General features: G+C 50.1%; 4 non-coding genes and 9 pseudogenes across 4 annotated transcripts; 3 read left to right on the forward strand and 10 right to left on the reverse strand.

Moving 5' to 3' along the window:
* Positions 1–609: 609 nt before the first annotated feature.
* On the reverse strand, positions 610–820 carry LOC137328438 (U2 spliceosomal RNA; annotated as a pseudogene).
* Positions 821–2,097: 1,277 nt separating this feature from the next.
* Positions 2,098–2,305, reverse strand: LOC137328407 (U2 spliceosomal RNA; annotated as a pseudogene).
* A 1,277-nt stretch (positions 2,306–3,582) lies between these two features.
* On the reverse strand, positions 3,583–3,793 carry LOC137328439 (U2 spliceosomal RNA; annotated as a pseudogene).
* A 1,273-nt stretch (positions 3,794–5,066) lies between these two features.
* LOC137328325 (U2 spliceosomal RNA) lies at positions 5,067–5,268 on the reverse strand (annotated as a pseudogene).
* A 1,090-nt stretch (positions 5,269–6,358) lies between these two features.
* LOC137328300 (U2 spliceosomal RNA) lies at positions 6,359–6,543 on the reverse strand. The gene has a single exon (XR_010964769.1). It is a non-coding gene; the product is annotated as a U2 spliceosomal RNA (small nuclear RNA).
* A 7,878-nt stretch (positions 6,544–14,421) lies between these two features.
* On the forward strand, positions 14,422–14,594 carry LOC137330281 (U2 spliceosomal RNA; annotated as a pseudogene).
* A 1,469-nt stretch (positions 14,595–16,063) lies between these two features.
* LOC137328953 (U2 spliceosomal RNA) lies at positions 16,064–16,175 on the reverse strand (annotated as a pseudogene).
* An 815-nt stretch (positions 16,176–16,990) lies between these two features.
* LOC137330550 (U2 spliceosomal RNA) lies at positions 16,991–17,118 on the reverse strand (annotated as a pseudogene).
* A 158-nt stretch (positions 17,119–17,276) lies between these two features.
* On the forward strand, positions 17,277–17,353 carry trnai-uau (transfer RNA isoleucine (anticodon UAU)). The gene is given in 2 exon segments: positions 17,277–17,313; positions 17,319–17,353. It is a non-coding gene; the product is annotated as a tRNA-Ile (tRNA).
* A 1,617-nt stretch (positions 17,354–18,970) lies between these two features.
* LOC137330601 (U2 spliceosomal RNA) lies at positions 18,971–19,143 on the forward strand (annotated as a pseudogene).
* A 1,469-nt stretch (positions 19,144–20,612) lies between these two features.
* On the reverse strand, positions 20,613–20,724 carry LOC137328978 (U2 spliceosomal RNA; annotated as a pseudogene).
* Positions 20,725–21,540: 816 nt separating this feature from the next.
* LOC137328241 (U2 spliceosomal RNA) lies at positions 21,541–21,731 on the reverse strand. The gene has a single exon (XR_010964724.1). It is a non-coding gene; the product is annotated as a U2 spliceosomal RNA (small nuclear RNA).
* A 1,124-nt stretch (positions 21,732–22,855) lies between these two features.
* On the reverse strand, positions 22,856–23,046 carry LOC137328183 (U2 spliceosomal RNA). The gene has a single exon (XR_010964671.1). It is a non-coding gene; the product is annotated as a U2 spliceosomal RNA (small nuclear RNA).
* Positions 23,047–23,135: the final 89 nt, after the last annotated feature.

Consider the following 23,135-nt stretch of genomic DNA (forward strand, 5'->3'; position numbering starts at 1 on the left):
CGGCTGCCTGGCTGGCTGGCTGGAGATGGGAAATAAAAAGACAAGACGTGTTAATGGCTGGGTTAACTGTCGCAAGCAACAAGGCGTTAATGTTTCAGGAGTGCCGATTGCAATTGAAAGCTGTCTCTCAAGCTGCTCCTCCCCCGAAAGAAACGAGGCGTTAATGTTTCGGAAGTGCCGATTGAAAGCTGTCTCTCAAGCTGCTCCCTGACTGGGCCCTGTCCGTTGTCATGTTAATGGCTGGGTTAACTGTCGCAAGCAACAAGGCGTTAATGTTTCAGGAGTGCCGATTGCAATTGAAAGCTGTCTCTCAAGCTGCTCCTCCCCTGAAAGAAACGAGGCGGTAATGTTTCAGGAGTGCCGATTGCAATTGAAAGCTGTCTCTCAAGCTGGACGTCCAGTTATTTTGCAGTTTCAATTATATCGCTGGCTGCGTGCGTGCGTGCGAGCGGCACTCAGCCCAGGAGAAGAAAAAGATACCACTGAGCTGAGAAAGTCAGTGCAATATATATGCTTTATTCTCACTAATAATACATACACACACACACACACATGTACAGACAGAGACGCTGGGAACGAGCTGTTTTTCTTTTTGAATATCTCCCCACAGGGAGGTGCACCGTTCCCAGAGACACTGCAATACTGGGTCGATGCGTGGAGTGGACGGAGCAAGCCCCTATTCCATCTCCCTGTTCCAAAAATCAATTTAATATATGGTCCCCAGATAGGGGACGTATCAGATATTAAACTGATAAGAACAGATTTTTTTTTTTTTTTTTTTTTTTTCTGACACTCTGGGGTGCCTTATTGCCTTACAGATTCATTCCAGATTCCTTGCAGTGACATTACATCAAGCCAAAGCTCTACAAGCCAAAGCTCTACACTCTGCCCGAGGGGATTTCTCCCTGACTGCATCCCCCCGGCATACAATGGCAGGAAGGCTCCAAATGGTTGCCTTCCCCCACTTGACCACTTGATCTTAGCCAAAAGGCCGAGAAGCGATACCGCGCTCGATGCGAATTGATCTTGGGTCCTGTTTGCCCTCCTTCTTTTTTCTCTGCCTGACTGTGTTTAAAGCAGTCTCGCAGCACTGCCGTTCTGGGCACATTTTTGCCACCGTTTCTAATTGCAACAGTGGATCAGTTGAAAGAAGTTGCCGTTTTCTCCTTTCTTGCTCGGATTGCGTGACAGATTGGTAACTTTGCCAGTAGGCCACCAATCAGATGGGAGAGGGTTGGGTCTCAACGGACCTACGTCACTCATTCTCCGTCACTAACGAACTGCCGTGGAAGGAAACCTCTTTAAGGTAAACTAGGGACGTGACGTGACGTGTCTCACAGTGAGTGAGTGAGTGAGTGAGTGAGATTGCAACAGACAATCGAGAAAGAGGTGAGGTGCTGACAATCAGCAGCTCGTGTTTAAACATTCCTTCCACAGCAGGCAAGACCAATCAAAAGAAAATACTGCAGATGCTGGCTCTGGCTCGGCTGCCTGGCTGGCTGGCTGGAGATGGGAAATAAAAAGACAAGACGTGTTAATGGCTGGGTTAACTGTCGCAAGCAACAAGGCGTTAATGTTTCAGGAGTGCCGATTGCAATTGAAAGCTGTCTCTCAAGCTGCTCCTCCCCCGAAAGAAACGAGGCGTTAATGTTTCGGAAGTGCCGATTGAAAGCTGTCTCTCAAGCTGCTCCCTCACTGGGCCCTGTCCGTTGTCATGTTAATGGCTGGGTTAACTGTCGCAAGCAACAAGGCGTTAATGTTTCAGGAGTGCCGATTGCAATTGAAAGCTGTCTCTCAAGCTGCTCCTCCCCCGAAAGAAACGAGGCGGTAATGTTTCAGGAGTGCCGATTGCAATTGAAAGCTGTCTCTCAAGCTGGACGTCCAGTTATTTTGCAGTTTCAATTATATCGCTGGCTGCGTGCGTGCGTGCGAGCGGCACTCAGCCCAGGAGAAGAAAAAGATACCACTGAGCTGAGAAAGTCAGTGCAATATATATGCTTTATTCTCACTAATAATACATACACACACACACACACACACATGTACAGACAGAGACGCTGGGAACGAGCTGTTTTTCTTTTTGAATATCTCCCCACAGGGAGGTGCACCGTTCCCAGAGACACTGCAATACTGGGTCGATGCGTGGAGTGGACGGAGCAAGCCCCTATTCCATCTCCCTGTTCCAAAAATCAATTTAATATATGGTCCCCAGATAGGGGACGTATCAGATATTAAACTGATAAGAACAGATTTTTTTTTTTTTTTTTTTTTCTGACACTCTGGGGTGCCTTATTGCCTTACAGATTCATTCCAGATTCCTTGCAGTGACATTACATCAAGCCAAAGCTCTACAAGCCAAAGCTCTACACTCTGCCCGAGGGGATTTCTCCCTGACTGCATCCCCCCGGCATATAATGGCAGGAAGGCTCCAAATGGTTGCCTTCCCCCACTTGACCACTTGATCTTAGCCAAAAGGCCGAGAAGCGATACCGCGCTCGATGCGAATTGATCTTGGGTCCTGTTTGCCCTCCTTCTTTTTTCTCTGCCTGACTGTGTTTAAAGCAGTCTCGCAGCACTGCCGTTCTGGGCACATTTTTGCCACCGTTTCTAATTGCAACAGTGGATCAGTTGAAAGAAGTTGCCGTTTTCTCCTTTCTTGCTCGGATTGCGTGACAGATTGGTAACTTTGCCAGTAGGCCACCAATCAGATGGGAGAGGGTTGGGTCTCAACGGACCTACGTCACTCATTCTCCGTCACTAACGAACTGCCGTGGAAGGAAACCTCTTTAAGGTAAACTAGGGACGTGACGTGACGTGTCTCACAGTGAGTGAGTGAGTGAGTGAGTGAGTGAGATTGCAACAGACAATCGAGAAAGAGGTGAGGTGCTGACAATCAGCAGCTCGTGTTTAAACATTCCTTCCACAGCAGGCAAGACCAATCAAAAGAAAATACTGCAGATGCTGGCTCTGGCTCGGCTGCCTGGCTGGCTGGCTGGAGATGGGAAATAAAAAGACAAGACGTGTTAATGGCTGGGTTAACTGTCGCAAGCAACAAGGCGTTAATGTTTCAGGAGTGCCGATTGCAATTGAAAGCTGTCTCTCAAGCTGCTCCTCCCCCGAAAGAAACGAGGCGTTAATGTTTCGGAAGTGCCGATTGAAAGCTGTCTCTCAAGCTGCTCCCTCACTGGGCCCTGTCCGTTGTCATGTTAATGGCTGGGTTAACTGTCGCAAGCAACAAGGCGTTAATGTTTCAGGAGTGCCGATTGCAATTGAAAGCTGTCTCTCAAGCTGCTCCTCCCCCGAAAGAAACGAGGCGGTAATGTTTCAGGAGTGCCGATTGCAATTGAAAGCTGTCTCTCAAGCTGGACGTCCAGTTATTTTGCAGTTTCAATTATATCGCTGGCTGCGTGCGTGCGTGCGAGCGGCACTCAGCCCAGGAGAAGAAAAAGATACCACTGAGCTGAGAAAGTCAGTGCAATATATATGCTTTATTCTCACTAATAATACATACACACACACACACACATGTACAGACAGAGACGCTGGGAACGAGCTGTTTTTCTTTTTGAATATCTCCCCACAGGGAGGTGCACCGTTCCCAGAGACACTGCAATACTGGGTCGATGCGTGGAGTGGACGGAGCAAGCCCCTATTCCATCTCCCTGTTCCAAAAATCAATTTAATATATGGTCCCCAGATAGGGGACGTATCAGATATTAAACTGATAAGAACAGATTTTTTTTTTTTTTTTTTTTTTTTCTGACACTCTGGGGTGCCTTATTGCCTTACAGATTCATTCCAGATTCCTTGCAGTGACATTACATCAAGCCAAAGCTCTACAAGCCAAAGCTCTACACTCTGCCCGAGGGGATTTCTCCCTGACTGCATCCCCCCGGCATACAATGGCAGGAAGGCTCCAAATGGTTGCCTTCCCCCACTTGACCACTTGATCTTAGCCAAAAGGCCGAGAAGCGATACCGCGCTCGATGCGAATTGATCTTGGGTCCTGTTTGCCCTCCTTCTTTTTTCTCTGCCTGACTGTGTTTAAAGCAGTCTCGCAGCACTGCCGTTCTGGGCACATTTTTGCCACCGTTTCTAATTGCAACAGTGGATCAGTTGAAAGAAGTTGCCGTTTTCTCCTTTCTTGCTCGGATTGCGTGACAGATTGGTAACTTTGCCAGTAGGCCACCAATCAGATGGGAGAGGGTTGGGTCTCAACGGACCTACGTCACTCATTCTCCGTCACTAACGAACTGCCGTGGAAGGAAACCTCTTTAAGGTAAACTAGGGACGTGACGTGACGTGTCTCACAGTGAGTGAGTGAGTGAGTGAGTGAGATTGCAACAGACAATCGAGAAAGAGGTGAGGTGCTGACAATCAGCAGCTCGTGTTTAAACATTCCTTCCACAGCAGGCAAGACCAATCAAAAGAAAATACTGCAGATGCTGGCTCTGGCTCGGCTGCCTGGCTGGCTGGCTGGAGATGGGAAATAAAAAGACAAGACGTGTTAATGGCTGGGTTAACTGTCGCAAGCAACAAGGCGTTAATGTTTCAGGAGTGCCGATTGCAATTGAAAGCTGTCTCTCAAGCTGCTCCTCCCCCGAAAGAAACGAGGCGTTAATGTTTCGGAAGTGCCGATTGAAAGCTGTCTCTCAAGCTGCTCCCTCACTGGGCCCTGTCCGTTGTCATGTTAATGGCTGGGTTAACTGTCGCAAGCAACAAGGCGTTAATGTTTCAGGAGTGCCGATTGCAATTGAAAGCTGTCTCTCAAGCTGCTCCTCCCCCGAAAGAAACGAGGCGGTAATGTTTCAGGAGTGCCGATTGCAATTGAAAGCTGTCTCTCAAGCTGGACGTCCAGTTATTTTGCAGTTTCAATTATATCGCTGGCTGCGTGCGTGCGTGCGAGCGGCACTCAGCCCAGGAGAAGAAAAAGATACCACTGAGCTGAGAAAGTCAGTGCAATATATATGCTTTATTCTCACTAATAATACATACACACACACACACACATGTACAGACAGAGACGCTGGGAACGAGCTGTTTTTCTTTTTGAATATCTCCCCACAGGGAGGTGCACCGTTCCCAGAGACACTGCAATACTGGGTCGATGCGTGGAGTGGACGGAGCAAGCCCCTATTCCATCTCCCTGTTCCAAAAATCAATTTAATATATGGTCCCCAGATAGGGGACGTATCAGATATTAAACTGATAAGAACAGATTTTTTTTTTTTTTTCTGACACTCTGGGGTGCCTTATTGCCTTACAGATTCATTCCAGATTCCTTGCAGTGACATTACATCAAGCCAAAGCTCTACAAGCCAAAGCTCTGCACTCTGCCCGAGGGGATTTCTCCCTGACTGCATCCCCCCGGCATACAATGGCAGGAAGGCTCCAAATGGTTGCCTTCCCCCACTTGACCACTTGATCTTAGCCAAAAGGCCGAGAAGCGATACCGCGCTCGATGCGAATTGATCTTGGGTCCTGTTTGCCCTCCTTCTTTTTTCTCTGCCTGACTGTGTTTAAAGCAGTCTCGCAGCACTGCCGTTCTGGGCACATTTTTGCCACCGTTTCTAATTGCAACAGTGGATCAGTTGAAAGAAGTTGCCGTTTTCTCCTTTCTTGCTCGGATTGCGTGACAGATTGGTAACTTTGCCAGTAGGCCACCAATCAGATGGGAGAGGGTTGGGTCTCAACGGACCTACGTCACTCATTCTCCGTCACTAACGAACTGCCGTGGAAGGAAACCTCTTTAAGGTAAACTAGGGACGTGACGTGACGTGTCTCACAGTGAGTGAGTGAGTGAGTGAGTGAGATTGCAACAGACAATCGAGAAAGAGGTGAGGTGCTGACAATCAGCAGCTCGTGTTTAAACATTCCTTCCACAGCAGGCAAGACCAATCAAAAGAAAATACTGCAGATGCTGGCTCTGGCTCGGCTGCCTGCCTGGCTGGCTGGCTGGAGATGGGAAATAAAAAGACAAGACGTGTTAATGGCTGGGTTAACTGTCGCAAGCAACAAGGCGTTAATGTTTCAGGAGTGCCGATTGCAATTGAAAGCTGTCTCTCAAGCTGCTCCTCCCCTGAAAGAAACGAGGCGGTAATGTTTCAGGAGTGCCGATTGCAATTGAAAGCTGTCTCTCAAGCTGGACGTCCAGTTATTTTGCAGTTTCAATTATATCGCTGGCTGCGTGCGTGCGTGCGAGCGGCACTCAGCCCAGGAGAAGAAAAAGATACCACTGAGCTGAGAAAGTCAGTGCAATATATATGCTTTATTCTCACTAATAATACATACACACACACACATGTACAGACAGAGACGCTGGGAACGAGCTGTTTTTCTTTTTGAATATCTCCCCACAGGGAGGTGCACCGTTCCCAGAGACACTGCAATACTGGGTCGATGCGTGGAGTGGACGGAGCAAGCCCCTATTCCATCTCCCTGTTCCAAAAATCAATTTAATATATGGTCCCCAGATAGGGGACGTATCAGATATTAAACTGATAAGAACAGATTTTTTTTTTTTTTTTTTTTTCCAAAAAATATACTTTATTCATAAAAAATTTGCAGCAGTACATACAAAACAGTTGTCATATCACTTTCCAAACGTACACAATACAGATTATACAATTTGCAGGTTACGTTAAGTGCAGTACAATGAAAACATTGGACATCATTACAGTTCATGACACTCTCGGGTGTCTCATTGCATCATACTCAACACAGATTATTGATTACAGATTCATTTCTGGTCCATTTCAGATTCATTACAGTTACATTACAGCAATTTGAATTTTACATTCTGCCCGAGGGGGTTTTTCCCTGATTGCAGCCCCTCGGTTTACAATGTCGGGAAGGCTCTAAACGGTTGCCTTTCCCCACAGGGCCTTTGCGGCGGCCGCACCCATCCTCAGTGCGTCCCTCAGCACGTAGTCCTGGACCTTGGAATGTGCCAGTCTGCAACACTCGGTCGAGGACAGCTCCTTGTGCTGGAAGACCAGCAAGTTTCGGGCAGACCAAAGGGCGTCTTTCACCGAGTTGATGGTCTTCCAGCAGCAGCCGATGTCCGTCTCAGTGTGCGTCCCCGGGAACAGCCCGTAGAGCACAGAAACCTGTGTTACGGAACTGCTCGGGACGAACCTGGACAGATACCACTGCATCTCTCTCCAGACCTTCTTTGCAAAGGCACATTCCATAAGGAGATGGGTGACGGTCTCGTCTCCACCGCAGCCTCCTCTGGGACAGCGCGCGGTGGCGCTGAGAGCCCGGGAGTGCATGAAGGATCTGACGGGAAGGGCCCTTCTCACCACCAGCCAAGCTAGGTCTTGGTGCTTGTTTGAAAGCTCTGGCGATGAGGCGTTCTGCCAAATGACATTGACAGTCTGCTCGGGGAACCAACCGACAGGATCCACCATCTCCTTTTCCCGCAGGGTCTCGAGGACGTTACGTGCGGACCACTTGCTGATCGCCTTGTGGTCAAAGGTGTTTTCCTGCACAAACCTTTCCACGCAGGACAGGTGGGGCGGAACGGTCCAACTGGACGGAGCGTTCCGTGGCAGCGTGGCCAGGCCCATCCTTCTCAACACCGGGGACAGGTAGAACCTCAGCACGTAGTGACACTTTGTGTTTGCGTACTGAGGGTCTATGCACAGCTTGATGCAGCCGCACACAAAGGTGGCCATCAGGATGAGGGCCACGTTGGGCACGCCTTTCCCCCCTTTCTCTGGAGATTTGTACATCGTGACCCTGCGGACACGGTCCATTTTTGATCTCCAGACAAAGTGGAAGATGGCTCGGGTGACTGTCGCGGCGCAGGAGCGAGGTATGGGCCAGACCTGCGCCACGTACAGCAACACCGAGAGCACCTCGCACCTGATGACCAGGTTCTTGCCCACGATCGAGAGGGATCGTTGATCCCACAGTCCCAGTTTCTGCTTAACCTTGGAGATACGCTCCTCCCAGTTTTTGGTGCACGCCCCGGCCCCCCCGAACCAGATCCCCAGCACCTTCAGGTAATCCGACCTGACGGTGAAGGGGACAAAGGATCGGTCGGTCCAGTTCCCAAAGAACATGGCCTCGCTCTTGCTACGATTTACCCTGGCCCCCGAGGCCAGTTCGAACTGGTCGCAGATGCTCATCAATCTGCGGACCGACAGCTGATCCGAGCAAAAGACGGCGACGTCATCCATGTACAGGGAGGCCTTGACCTGAGTGCCTCCGCTGCCTGGGATCGTCACCCCTCTTATGCCCGCATCCCTCCTGATGGACTCGGCAAAGGGTTCGATGCAACACACGAACAAGACGGAGGAGAGAGGACAGCCCTGCCTGACTCCAGATTTGATCGGAAAGCTTTCTGATTCCCACCCGTTGATTGAAACTGCGCTACTGATGTTTGTGTAGAGCAGTTGGATCCAATTTCGGATTCCCTCCCCAAACCCCATTTTGGAGAGCACGTCCATCATGTACGTGTGGGATATTCTGTCAAAGGCCTTCTCCTGGTCCAGGCTAATCAGGCAGGTGTTCACCCCCCTGTCCTGTACGTAGGCAATCGTATCCCTGAGTAGCGCCAGGCTGTCAGAGATCTTCCTGCCGGGTACGGCGCAGGTCTGATCGGGGTGGATCACCACCTCCAGGGCTGACTTGACCCGATTGGCGATGACCTTGGACAGAATTTTGTAGTCCACGTTAAGTAGTGAGATGGGTCGCCAATTTTTGATTTCTTCCCTCTCCCCCTTCTGTTTGTAGATGAGGGTGATGATGCCTTTCCTCATGGAGTCTGACATGCTGCCTGCCAGAAGCATACCCCCGTACACTTCCAGCAGGTCTGGGCCTATCCAGTCCCACAGAGCCGAGTACAACTCCATCGGTAAGCCGTCGCTTCCGGGAGTCTTACTCTTCTCGAAGGATCGGACGGCCTTTGTCAGTTCGTCCAGAGTTAGCGGGTGATCCAGACTCTCCCGCTTGCTGTCGTCTAGAACCTCCGTGATAGACGACAAGAAGGAGTGGGAGGCCGCGCTGTCTGTGGGCTTCGCGTCGTACAGTCCGGCATAAAAGGATTTGCAGATCCTCAGTATGTCGGGCTGCGAGGACGTGACCGAGCCGTTCTCTTCCTTCAGGCTGCTGATCACAGAGCTCTCTCTGTGCACCTTTTGGAAGAAGAAGCGCGAGCAAGTCTCGTCCTGCTCCACGGAGCGGACTCTGGACCGGAAGATGATCTTGGAGGCCTCGGAGGCAAAGAGCGAGGCTTGCTGGTCCTTCACCTCTCTGAGTTCCTCCCCGACATCGATCCCCATCGACTGCAGCAGGAGAAGATTCTGCATGCTTTTCTGGAGTCGGGACGTTTCCCTCTGCCTCTCTCTCGCCTTCTGAACACCTTTGAGGATGAAGAACCTCTTGATGTTCGCCTTGATGGCTTCCCACCAGTGCACTGGGGAATCAAAGAGGGGTTTTACGGTTCTCCAACCTTTGTAATCCCTCGTCAGTTCCTCAATGTTTCCCGGGGTCAACAGTTTCACGTTCAGCTTCCATGTCCCCCTGCCCACTCTCTGATCGTCCTGTAGGTGACAGTCGGCCAGGAGGAGGCAGTGGTCAGAGAAGAACACCGGTGTGACCTTGGTGGATCTGACCTTGAGCTTCGGGGATACAAACAGGAAGTCTATCCTGGAACGGACGGACCCGTCTGGTCTGGACCAGGTGTATTGACGCGCCGCTCCGTCTGCAGGGTTGCTGAAGACGTCGCACAGCTTGGCGTCTTTCACCGCTTCCATCAGGAGTTTGGACGTGGCGTCCAGTTTGCTGTCGGCTCTGCCGGATCGTCCAGCCGCATCGATGATGCAGTTGAAGTCACCGCCGAGAATGACCGGCTTGGACGTCGCCAGCAGCAGTGGGAGCTGCTGGAAGACGGCCAGCCGCTCGTCCTTCAGAGCCGGGGCATACACGTTGATCAGCCGGAGCGGAGCGTTTTTGTACTTTACGTCTGCTACGAGGAGACGGCCCCCCACCACCTCCTTTACTTCGGTGATGGTGAAGTTGCCCCCCCGCAGCAGAATCCCCAGGCCGGAGGCACGGTTATCGTTGCCTCCCGACCAGATAGACGGCCCGTGGGCCCAGCGCTGCGACCATTGCCTGTAATTGCTGAGATGCGGCAGGCCGCACTCCTGTAAGAACAGCAGGTCGCTCTTGACCTTGGCCAGGTAGTCCAAGGTCGACACACATCGCGTAGTGCTTTTAACGCTACGCACGTTAATGGATGCGACTTTCAGACCCATTTTAACAATTGTTTAAAGTCTCACCCGTCAGTCCGTTTGCTGTTTCCAGCTCTTGGCCGTGTTTCTGCATATAGGTGATCTGTGTAAAGTGTTCCACGATCCCTGAGCTGAGGTACGAGTTCTGTTCTGCCTCAGAGAGGGGGTCGTCGTCCCGCCGGGGTGACATCGGCGGCCTGGTGTCGGGTGAAGAGTCCGTGCGATCCTCGATCGGTTGGGGCTCCTCGTTGTCGCTTCTCCCGGTTTCCCGGAGCTGGTCTTCGCTCTCTGCGGTGCTGCTCCCGGTGTCTCGGAGCTGGTGTGCGCTGGGCACTACGATGCTGCCGGCTTCCCGGAGCTGGAGGGCACTGGAGGCGTTGTCGCTCCCAGTGTTCTGGAGATGGGGGGTGCCGATCGCATCGGGGTCACCTTGGGTATTTTGCCGCTTTGGGTGGGACGGCTGACCACTTCGCTCCTGTCGTCCCTCCTCGTCAGACTCGGGGTAGTCGTTGCAGTCCGACTGCGACTCGAGTGCTCTTTTGGCCCCTGGTGTAGTGTCGGCAGGGGCTTGTTTCCTTTTCTCTGGCTTCTTCTTTTTGGTTTTATTGACCACCAGCTGCCATCCTCCCTCTGCTGCCTCCTCGTCCATGGACTCTGTCATCTGTTGAGGAGGCTCGGAGCTGGGTGTCGGGGTCTGGCAGTTTTCGGCTTGACCCTTTCCTCGTTCATTGTTTTCCTGGGCTAGGGTCTTCTTGGAGGAGGTCGCGGCCGGGCGCTGACTCTTGGCCTTCTTTGGGGCATCCTTGCTTGTTTCCCCCTCCTCCTCCGCTGTGTTGTTCTTGGCCGCCTGGGCGTAGCTGAGGTTGCGTTCGGGGCAGACCCTGTAGAGATGGCCTTCCAGCCCGCACAGGTTGCAGCGCTTGCTCTCCTTGCAGTCCTTAGTCTGGTGTCCTTCCTGTTTGCAGTTCTTGCAGATGGTTGCAGTGCAGGTGTTCGCCAAATGGCCGGATTTGCCGCAGGTGCGACAGACTCTGGGCTGCCCCACATACGTGATGTATCCTCGACTTCCTCCGATGGCGAAGCTGGAGGGAGGGTGGACGATGTTGCCTTGGGCGTCCAGTCTCAACGTTGCCGTGACTTCCCTCTTGCTGGTCCAGATCCCAAACTGGTCGGTGACGTCGACGCTGTTCTGCGCCCTGTCGACGTATCTGGCGAGGAACGTCAGCACATCGGCGACCGGGACGTGTGGGTTGTACATGTGTACAATCAGCTTGCGATTCCTCTGCGTTGGGAGGGTGAAAAGCGGCTCCGCAGTGAGCATGGCCAGCAGTCCGACGCTCCCCTTCTCCTTGAAGACTTGAAGAAGCTTCTGGCATCCAGCGACGGTCTTGAAGGTGACGTCAAAATGTCCGCTTCGAGGGAAATCCTGGAGGCAGAAGATGTCCGTCGCTTTGAATCCACAGCAGTCGAGCAGAACGCGCTTGACGAAAAGCTCCCGATCCACCGGCGAAACACATTCGACTGTCGTTACCGTCACCCTGACGGTGTTTGGCACACCATGGCCGACTGCCCGGGTGCCCTTCCCTGCCATTGCAGTGTTGGTGTGGTCCTTATGCAAATTTAGGGGCGGAGCCAGCACACAAACGACCAATCACAGCAAAGTCCGCACTTTGCGAGCGCACGAGGTCGCCGCGAGCGTTCCAGTCCGCTCAGATCCAAATAAGCCCGAAAAGGAACACACTTGATCTTAGCCAAAAGACCGAGAAGCGATAACCGGTAAACTCCCGCTCCTGCTCCATTCTTCCTCGGACTCTCTCTACTTCTTCAAAATGGTGTTGGGTGACTGAGCTTAGGTGTGAAGAGTGGCCGGCAGACTTTGAGCAAGAGAACATTTTTTGCCAGGACATCTAACCAAGATGAAAAGCCATCTCCGTAACACCCCCCTTCCCTTTGGCTGAGGTAACACGATCACAGCTTTTGCATTTTCGGGTGCTTAATCAACGGGCGCGCAGGATCTCAATGGAGCGCAGAATCGGTCCTGCAGCTGCCAAGTAAAGTCTGGGGTTTGCTGAGGCTGGTTCCCGGCAATAAGTCGTAGGAGACAGGCAGGGTGGCATGGGAATAGACTGCAGCAGGCGTGGCGGGCAGGGCGGGGTGCATGTGCCCAACACCACCAACCCCCATCCACCCACCCATCCTTTTCCAATAGAGGCGGCCGTGCCTGCAGTCGCACGGAAATCCAACAGGGGGCAACCTCCAGCTTAGCTGTCGAGCGGGAAACGTGGTGAGGCCTCACCCTGAAATATCGGCCAAGTCCCCATGGACAGATACGGGAAGAAAAACACAATGGTGGCTGCTTACCTTGCTGGGCAGGAGTGAAAGTGGCGTCAGCGGCGTTGGCAACATGGCGCAACGGCCGGGCGAGGAACAACGCGTAGCGAGCATCAACCTACGAAGGAAAGGAGAGCATGGTCAAGCAGCTGTAAAAAGTTTTCCTTCTTTTATAACAATATTGACTACAGTAATAACATATGGTCCAAAAAAGAAACAAAATCCCGGTCAGGGGATGATTTTCTGGTGCAGATTAATTGGCACCGTCAAGAAAATCTCCCATCCTGAGCGCAATGCTCCACCCAAACCAGTGCCTTTTACTCACCTTAACACTCAGTTGGGAGCACAGTTTAATCTCACAGCTTTCAATGTGGCCATTCACAGTGCACTCTCTCCAAACACACACACTGTCTGCTTGCTTTTTTAAAGTCAGCAACGTGAAGTTATTTCGCCTCTCACTTGTGGCAGTTTAAACGTTGCCAACCGTTAACATTGTGTCTCTCGCGCTCTCTGTTTCGGGAAATGTCTGATTTGGAAACAATTAATTCTGGAACTGCAATTTTAAAACTGCAGTAATTTTTCACGCAACAACTGGAGTTAAATGCTTCAGGTCAGGAGACCAAGTCTGTGGAAGGTGGCACGTCCCAATACACAGGCTTGCAGCTTCCTGAAAAGTGACCTGAGACTGACGTCTTTCCCTCCAAGGTAAAACTGCAAGAGGGAAAAGGAAGAAAGGGAGTGGCACTCATCCAGACCAGGAGAAAACAAACAACACCCCAGTTGCAATATATCAGCGTTCTGAGTAATAATCCAGGCTCCAAAAATCTGTTCAGCATTTTTAATATCTGGGCGCACTGTTCCCAGAGACAGTGCAAGAGTAACACAGGAGGCACGTTCAAATGCACCAGCAGCCCAAACAAATAATCCAGCAACTAATCTGTAACTCATGCATGATCCCTTTAAATACCGCTGGTGGCGGGGGATGTGGGGGGTCTTTCATGCCCTTTAAGTTATGTTCAGCTGTGCGAGGTTGAGACAGTGCTTTGGATGGAGTGTGGAGTTCCAAAATAGAAGCAGTCCCTTTAAATCAGTGTCGTACAAATGAGTTACTGCCCCCGGGGTGCAATCGGAAAAACCGAGGCCAGTACCAATCAGAGGTGTGACGTGACGCTCTACGAAGGGAACAGGCTTATCCTAGCTGCTAGAAAAGTGAAAACTATCCATACTGTAAAAAAGTCTGTCACACAAAACTTTTGACTTGAAATACAAAGTAGCGAGCTTACTTGAGCGTGTGTCACAGCCTTTGCCCTCTGACCCCTTTATCTCTCCCAGCTGGTATCCTTTTTTTTGCCCTTTCAGTGTTACGTCCTGGTTTCTTGTGCTTACTGTAGCTTCCAGACTCCTCCTGGCAATACGCTTGGCCGGCCTCTACTTGTGAGTGCTCTGTGACAGATCAGCGCTCTGTATTCTTTCTGCCATCAGTCGTGGTTTCTAAAGGAGAAACATTTAACTCGTTCAATCATCTCTTGCCTGCGTAAAATCCAGGTAGAACCTAAAATGCTGCTGTTTCATCCGCTCCCAGCACTGTGTGTCTTGTCTTTTCCTCAGTTTGGGTGTGAGTGGGTATTGTTGTCTCCAGCCCTCCTGCTGACACAGACAGGTTTCAGGTACAGAGATGGGCCAACACCATGACCCCTCCCCCGACTCCAGCCCATTAAACAAAAGCAGACATCAGGCCCATTAACCGAGCAGAAATAAATGGTCAGAGAACTAAATCTGGCTTCACAATGGGCCACAAAAAAATCTTAAGGGGGGCAGACAGATCAGAGCAGGAGGGAGTTTACAAATTATAATTTCTTGGCTTTTGGTTAAGATCAAGTGTAACATTCTTAACAAATTACCATGTGATGTCCCCAATCTGGGGGCAAAATATTAAATTTTGCAACACAGAGATGGAATAAGGACTTGCTCCACCATTGCAGGGGCTGCAGGAAAGTTTCACTCTCCCCCCGCCCTCCTTCAGGGGAAACCTCGAAGTAACAGATCGACTATTGAATTCTTAGACCGAGATGCCTTTGAGTAGCTCACAATTATGGAGTCACTCACACCCTCTCTTCTCTCTCCAGCTCCTTCTTTGCTCGTGATCAATAATTAAGCATTTTTTCAATGTCAATTTATATTTTATTTCATAAAATTTACGGATACACACAGTTCAATGTAAAAAGAGAAATGAAATTTCAAGCAATACAGTTCAAACCAATACAACAATAACAACTTGCATTTATATAGGGCCTTTAATGGAGTGAAACTTCCCAAGGTGCTTCACAGGAGCGATTATCAAACAAAATTTGACACCAAGGCACAGAAGGAAGTATATGGACAGGTGACCAAAAGCTTGGTCAAAGTGGTAGGTTTTAAGGAGTGTTTTAAAGGAGGCGAGAGAGGTAGAGAGGCAGAGAGGTTTAGGGAGGGAATTCCAGAGCTTAGGGCCGAGGCAACTGAAGGCACGGTCACCAATGATGACATTTGGCCGAACGTCTTGTCGCCAGAACTGACCAACAGGGCCCGGGATATTGCCTGAATGGCAGTGAGAATGGGAGGGGAGAGATTAAGGGAGGAAATGAGGGCAGTGAACTCAGAGGAGAGAGAGCATGATGACTTGAGATGGACGTTGAAATCATCAAGGATGAGAAGTCGCTCGGTGCAGAGGCTGAGGGAGGAAATCAGTGAAGATATCTCAGTGAGAAACTTTGTGTGGGACTTGGGTGGGCGGTAGAGAATGAGGATTTTAAAGGAGAGGCAATTAAATGCAGATCGTACACACTACGATCCCGTTATTACAATTGAAGTCACAATCCAAATCTTCTAATACATTCTGTACAATACAAGGTGGGGTGGCCTTCCACGGTGCCTTTCCCCGTAGAGCTTTTGCGTAGGTCGCACCTCGCCTCAGTGCGTCCCGCAGCACGTACTCCTGGATCTTGGAATGTGCCACTCGGCAACACTCAATCCTGGACAGCTCCTTCAGCTGGAAGACCAGCAGGTCTCGGGTGGACCAAAGGGCCTTCTTCACCGACATGATGGTCTTCCAGCAGCAGTTGATATCTGCCTCTGTGTGCGTCCCGGGGAACAGCCCGTAGAGCACAGCGTCCTGTGTTATCGGACTGTTTGGGATGAACCGGGACATAGAGAACAGAGAAACATAGAAAATAGGAGCAAGAGTAGGCCATTCAAAATGATCATGGCTGATCGTCTAACTCAGTACCCTGTTCCCGCTTTTTCCCCATATCCCTTGATCCCTTTAGCATGAAAAAATTTATCTATCTCCTTCTTGAATACATCCAATGACTTGGCCTCCACTGCCTTCTGTGGCAGAGAATTCCACAGGTTCACCACACTCTGAGTGAAGAAATTTCTCCTCCTCTCGGTTCTAAATGGCATACCCCGTATCCTGAGACTGTGACCCCTGGTTCTGGACTCCCCAGCCATCGGGAACATCCTCCCTGCACCTAATATTTGGTCCCCAGAGAGGGGACGTATCAGATATTAAACTGATAAGAACAGAAACTACACTTGATCTGAGCCAAAAGGCCGAGAAGCGATAACCGGTAAACTCCCGCTCCTGCTCCATTCTTCCTCGGACTCTCTCTACTTCTTCAAAATGGTGTTGGGTGACTGAGCTTAGGTGTGAAGAGTGGCCGGCAGACTTTGAGCAAGAGAACATTTTTTGCCAGGACATCTAACCAAGATGAAAAGCCATCTGCGTAACACCCCCCTTCCCTTTGGCTGAGGTAAAACGATCACAGCTTTTGCATTTTCGGGTGCTTAATCAACGGGCGCGCAGGATCTCAATGGAGCGCAGAATCGGTCCTGCAGCTGCCAAGTAAAGTCTGGGGTTTGCTAAGGCTGGTTCCCGGCAATAAGTCGTAGGAGACAGGCAGGGTGGCATGGGAATAGACTGCAGCAGGCGTGGCGGGCAGGGCGGGGTGCATGTGCCCAACACCACCAACCCCCATCCACCCACCCACCCATCCTTTTCCAATAGAGGCGGCCGTGCCTGCAGTCGCACGGAAATCCAACAGGGGGCAACCTCCAGCTTAGCTGTCGAGCGGGAAACGTGGTGAGGCCTCACCCTGAAATATAGGCCAAGTCCCCATGGACAGATACGGGAAGAAAAACACAATGGTGGCTGCTTACCTTGCTGAGCAGGAGTGAAAGTGGCGTCAGCGGCGTTGGCAAGATGGCGCACCGGCCGGGCGAGGAACAACGCGTAGCGAGCATCAACCTACGAAGGAAAGGAGAGCATGGTCAAGCAGCTGTAAAAAGTTTTCCTTCTTTTATAACAATATTGACTACAGTAATAACATATGGTCCAAAAAAGAAACAAAATCTGTTTTTGTTTTTCGAATCTCCCCGAAGGGAGCTGCACCGATCCTGGAAGCACTGCTATACCAGGTCGATGCGCGGAGTGGACGGAGCAAGCTCTCGTTCCATCTCTCTGTTCCAAAAATCAATTTATCATTCGGTCCCGAAGCCGAGAAGCGATAACCTCCTGAATAGACGTTTGCCATTTGACTGACTGTGAAAAGACTGACTGTCAAAGTGGAAATGGCAACTCAAGCCCTCTGCTGGTGACACTGCTGCTACTGTAGGGAGCCATGTGTTCAGCCTCATGTATCTGTTTCCAGGGGATTGATGGCAATCCCCCTGGTGGTCCAGTGGTTAGAATGTAACATTTATAAATCCTTGTTAAGACCCGGGTTCAAATCCCGGTCAGGGGATGATTTTCTGGTGCAGATTAATTGGCACCATCAAGAAAATCTCTCATCCTGAGCGCAATGCTCCACCCAAACCAGTGCCTTTTACTCACCTTAACACTCAGTTGGGAGCACCGTTTAATCTCACAGCTTTCAATGTGGCCATTCACAGTGCACTCTCTCCAAACACACACACACTGTCTGCTTGCTTTTTTAAAGTCAGCAACGTGAAGTTATTTTGCCTCTCACTTGTGGCAGTTTAAACGTTGCCAACCGTTAACATTGTGTCTCTCGCGCTCTCTGTTTCAGGAAATGTCTGATTTGGAAACAATTAATTCTGGAACTGCAATTTTAAAACTGCAGTAATTTTTCACACAACAACTGGAGTTAAATGCTTCAGGTCAGGAGACCAAGTCTGTGGAAAGTGGCACGTCCCAATACACAGGCTTGCAGCTTCCTGAAAAGTGACCTGAGACTGACGTCTTTCCCTCCAAGGTAAAACTGCAAGAGGGAAAAGGAAGAAAGGGAGTGGCACTCATCCAGACCAGGAGAAAACAAACAACACCCCAGTTGCAATATATCAGCATTCTGAGTCATAATCCAGGCTCCAAAAATCTGTTCAGCATTTTTAATATCTGGGCGCACCGTTCCCAGAGACAGTGCAAGAGCAACACAGGAGGCACGTTCAAATGCACCAGCAGCCCAAACAAATAATCCAGCAACTAATCTGTAACTCCTGCATGATCCCTTTAAATACCGCTGGTGGCGGGGGATGTGGGGGGTCTTTCATGCCCTTTAAGTTATGTTCAGCTGTGCGAGGTTGAGACAGTGCTTTGGATGGAGTGTGGAGTTCCAAAATAGAAGCAGTCCCTTTAAATCAGTGTCGTACAAATGAGTTACTGCCCCCGGGGTGCAATCGGAAAAACCGAGGCCAGTACCAATCAGAGGTGTGACGTGACGCTCTACGAAGGGAACAGGCTTATCCTTGCTGCTAGAAAAGTGAAAACTATCCATACTGTCAAAAAGTCTGTCACAAAACTTTTGACTTGAAATACAAAATAGCGAGCTTATCTGAGCGTGTGTCACAGCCTTTGCCCTCTGACCCCTTTATCTCTCCCAGCTGGTCTCCTTTTTTTTGCCCTTTCAGTGTTACGTCCTGGTTTCTTGTGCTTACTGTAGCTTCCAGACTCCTCCTGGCAATACGCTTGGCCGGCCTCTACTTGTGAGTGCTCTGTGACAGATCAGTGCTCTGTATTCTTTCTGCCATCAGTCGTGGTTTCTCAAGGAGAAACATTTAACTCGTTCAATCATCTCTTGCCTGCGTAAAATCCAGGTAGAACCTAAAATGCTGCTGTTTCATCCGCTCCCAGCACTGTGTGTCTTGTCTTTTCCTCAGTTTGGGTGTGAGTGGGTATTGTTGTCTCCAGCCCTCCTTGCTGACACAGACAGGTTTCAGGTACAGAGATGGGCCAACACCATGACCCCTCCCCCGACTCCAGCCCATTACACAAAAGCAGACATCAGGCCCATTAACTGAGCAGAAATAAATGGTCAGAGAACTAAATCTGGCTTCACAATGGGCCACAAAAAAATCTTAAGAAGGGGGGCAGACAGATCAGAGCAGGAGGGAGTTTACAAATTATAATTTCTTGGCTTTTGGTTAAGATCAAGTGTAACATTCTTAACAAATTACCATGTGATGTCCCCTATCTGGGGGCCAAATATTAAATTTTGCAACACAGAGATGGAATAAGGACTTGCTCCACCATTGCAGGGGCTGCAGGAAAGTTTCACTCTCCCCCCGCCCTCCTTCAGGGGAAACCTCGAAGTAACAGATCGACTATTGAATTCTTAGACCGAGATGCCTTTGAGTAGTTCACAATTATGGAGTCACTCACACCCTCTCTTCTCTCTCCAGCTCCTTCTTTGCTCGTGATCATTAATTAAGCATTTTTTCAATGTCAATTTATATTTTATTTCATAAAATTTACGGATACACACAGTTCAATGTAAAAAGAGAAATGAAATTTCAAGCAATACAGTTCAAACCAATACAACAATAACAACTTGCATTTATATTGGGCCTTTAATGGAGTGAAACTTCCCAAGGTGCTTCACAGGAGCGATTATCAAACAAAATTTGACACTGGGACACATAAGGAGATATTAGGACAGGTAACTAAAAGCTTGGTCAAAGTGGTAGGTTTTAAGGAGTGTTTTAAAGGAGGCGAGAGAGGTAGAGAGGCAGAGAGGTTTAGGGAGGGAATTCCAGAGCTTAGGGCCGAGGCAACTGAAGGCACGGTCACCAATGATGACATTTGGCCGAACGTCTTGTCGCCAGAACTGACCAACAGGGCCCGGGATGTAGCCTGAATGGCAGTGAGAATGGGAGGGGAGAGATTAAGGGAGGAAATGAGGGCAGTGAACTCAGAGGAGAGAGAGCATGATGAGTTGAGATGGACGTTGAAATCATCAAGGATGAGAAGTCGCTCGGTGCAGAGGCTGAGGGAGGAAATCAGTGAAGATATCTCAGTGAGAAACTTTGTGTGGGACTTGGGTGGGCGGTAGAGAATGAGGATTTTAAAGGAGAGGCAATTAAATGCAGATCGTACACACTACGATCCCGTTATTACAATTGAAGTCACAATCCAAATCTTCTAATACATTCTGTACAATACAAGGTGGGGTGGCCTTCCACGGTGCCTTTCCCCGTAGAGCTTTTGCGTAGGTCGCACCTCGCCTCAGTGCGTCCCGCAGCACGTACTCCTGGATCTTGGAATGTGCCACTCGGCAACACTCAATCCTGGACAGCTCCTTCAGCTGGAAGACCAGCAGGTCTCGGGTGGACCAAAGGGCCTTCTTCACCGACATGATGGTCTTCCAGCAGCAGTTGATATCTGCCTCTGTGTGCGTCCCGGGGAACAGCCCGTAGAGCACAGCGTCCTGTGTTATCGGACTGTTTGGGATGAACCGGGACATAGAGAACAGAGAAACATAGAAAATAGGAGCAAGAGTAGGCCATTCAAAATGATCATGGCTGATCGTCTAACTCAGTACCCTGTTCCCGCTTTTTCCCCATATCCCTTGATCCCTTTAGCATGAAGAAATATATCTATCTCCTTCTTGAATACATCCAATGACTTGGCCTCCACTGCCTTCTGTGGCAGAGAATTCCACAGGTTCACCACCCTCTGAGGGAAGAAATTTCTCCTCCTCTCGGTTCTAAATGGCATACCCCGTATCCTGAGACTGTGACCCCTGGTTCTGGACTCCCCAGCCATCGGGAACATCCTCCCTGCACCTAATATTTGGTCCCCAGAGAGGGGACGTATCAGATATTAAACTGATAAGAACAGAAACTACACTGGATCTGAGCCAAAAGGCCAAGAAGTGATAACCGGTAAACTCCCGCTCCTGCTCCATTCTTCCTCGGACTCTCTCTACTTCTTCAAAATGGTGTTGGGTGACTGAGCTTAGGTGTGAAGAGTGGCCGGCAGACTTTGAGCAAGAGAACATTTTTTGCCAGGACATCTAACCAAGATGAAAAGCCATCTGCGTAACACCCCCCTTCCCTTTGGCTGAGGTAACACGGTCACAGCTTTTGCATTTTCGGGTGCTTAATCAACGGGCGCGCAGGATCTCAATGGAGCGCAGAATCGGTCCTGCAGCTGCCAAGTAAAGTCTGGGGTTTGCTAAGGCTGGTTCCCGGCAATAAGTCGTAGGAGACAGGCAGGGTGGCATGGGCAATAGACTGCAGCAGGCGTGGCGGGCAGGGCGGGGTGCATGTGCCCAACACCACCAACCCCCATCCACCCACCCACCCATCCTTTTCCAATAGAGGCGGCCGTGCCTGAAGTCGCACGGAAATCCAACAGGGGGCAACCTCCAGCTTAGCTGTCGAGCGGGAAACGTGGTGAGGCCTCACCCTGAAATATAGGCCAAGTCCCCATGGACAGATACGGGAAGAAAAGCACAATGGTGGCTGCTTACCTTGCTGAGCAGGAGTGAAAGTGGCGTCAGCGGCGTTGGCAACATGGCACACCGGCCGGGCGAGGAACAACGCGTAGCGAGCAACAACCTACGAAGGAAAGGAGAGCATGGTCAAGCAGCTGTAAAAAGTTTTCCTTCTTTTATAACAATATTGACTACAGTAATAACATATGGTCCAAAAAAGAAACAAAATCTGTTTTTGTTTTTCGAATCTCCCCGAAGGGAGCTGCACCGATCCTGGAAGCACTGCTATACCAGGTCGATGCGCGGAGTGGACGGAGCAAGCTCTTGTTCCATCTCCCTGTTCCAAAAATCAATTTAATATTCGGTCCACAGATAGGGGACGTATCAGATATTAAACTGATAAGAACAGAAACTACACTGGATCTGAGCAAAAAGGCCGAGAAGCAATAACTTCCTGAATGGATGTTTCCCATTTCACTGTCTGCGAAAAGTCTCTCAAAGTGGAAATGGCAACTCAAGCCCTCTGCTGGTGCCACTGCTGCTACTGTAGGGAGCCATGTGTTCAGCCTTATGTGTATGTTTCCAGGGGATTGATGGTAACTCCCCTGGTGGTCTGGTGGTTAGGATGCAATATTTAAAACTCATTTGTCGTCCTGGGTTTGAACCCAGTCAGGGGATGATTTTCTGGTGCAGATTAATTGGCACCATCACTGACTGTGAAAAGACTGTCAAAGTGGAAATGGCACAGCTTCCAATGTGGCCATTCACAGTGCACTCTCTCCAAACACACACACTGTCGGCTTGCTTTTTTAAAGTCAGCAACGTGAGGATATTTCGCCTCTCACTTGTGGCAGTTTAAACATTGCCAACCTTTAACATTGTGTCTCTCGCGCTCTCTGTTTCGGGAAATGTCTGACTTGGAAACAATTAATTCTGGAACTGCCAGTTTAAAACTGCAGTAATTTTTCACACAACAACTGGAGTTAAATGTTTCAGGTGAGGAGACCAAGTCAATGGAGCGTGGAATCAGTCCTGCAGCTGCCAAGTAAAGTCTGGGGTTTCCTAAGGCTGGTTCCCGGCAATAAGTCATAGAAGACAGGCAGGGTGGCATGGGAATAGACTGCAGCAGGCGTGGCGGGCAGGGCGGGGTGCATGTGCCCAACACCACCAACCCCCATCCACCCACCCACCCATCCTTTTCCAATAGAGGCGGCCGTTGCACAGAAATCCAACAGGGGGCAACCTCCAGCTTAGCTGTCGAGCAGGAAACGTGGTGAGGCCTCACCCTGAAATATCGGCCAAGTCCCCATGGACAGATACGGGAAGAAAAACACAATGGTGGCTGCTTACCTTGCTGAGCAGGAGTGAAAGTGGCGTCAGCGGCGTTGGCAACATGGCGCAACGGCCGGGCGAGGAACAACACGGAGCGAGCATCAACCTCCGAAGGAATGGAGAGCATGGTCAAGCAGCTGTAAAAAGTTTTCCTTCTTTTATAACAATATTGACTACAGTAATAACATATGGCCCAAAAAAGAAACAAAATCTGTTTTTTGTTTTTCGAATCTCCCCGAGGGGAGCTGCACCGATCCTGGAAGCACTGCGATACCAGGTCGATGCGCGGAGTGGACGGAGCAAGCTCTCGTTCAATCTCCCTGTTCCAAAAATCAATTTAATATTTGGTCCCCAGATAGGGAACGTATCAGATATTAAACTGATAAGAACAGAAACTACACTGGATCTTAGCCAAAAGGCCGAGAAGCGATAACCGGTAAACTCCCGCTCCTGCTCCATTCTTCCTCGGACTCTCTCTTCTTCTTCAAAATGGTGTTGGGTGACTGAGCTTAGGTGTGAA

This window comes from Heptranchias perlo, chromosome 12 (assembly GCF_035084215.1).
Source record: "Heptranchias perlo isolate sHepPer1 chromosome 12, sHepPer1.hap1, whole genome shotgun sequence".
NCBI lineage: Eukaryota > Metazoa > Chordata > Chondrichthyes > Hexanchiformes > Hexanchidae > Heptranchias > Heptranchias perlo.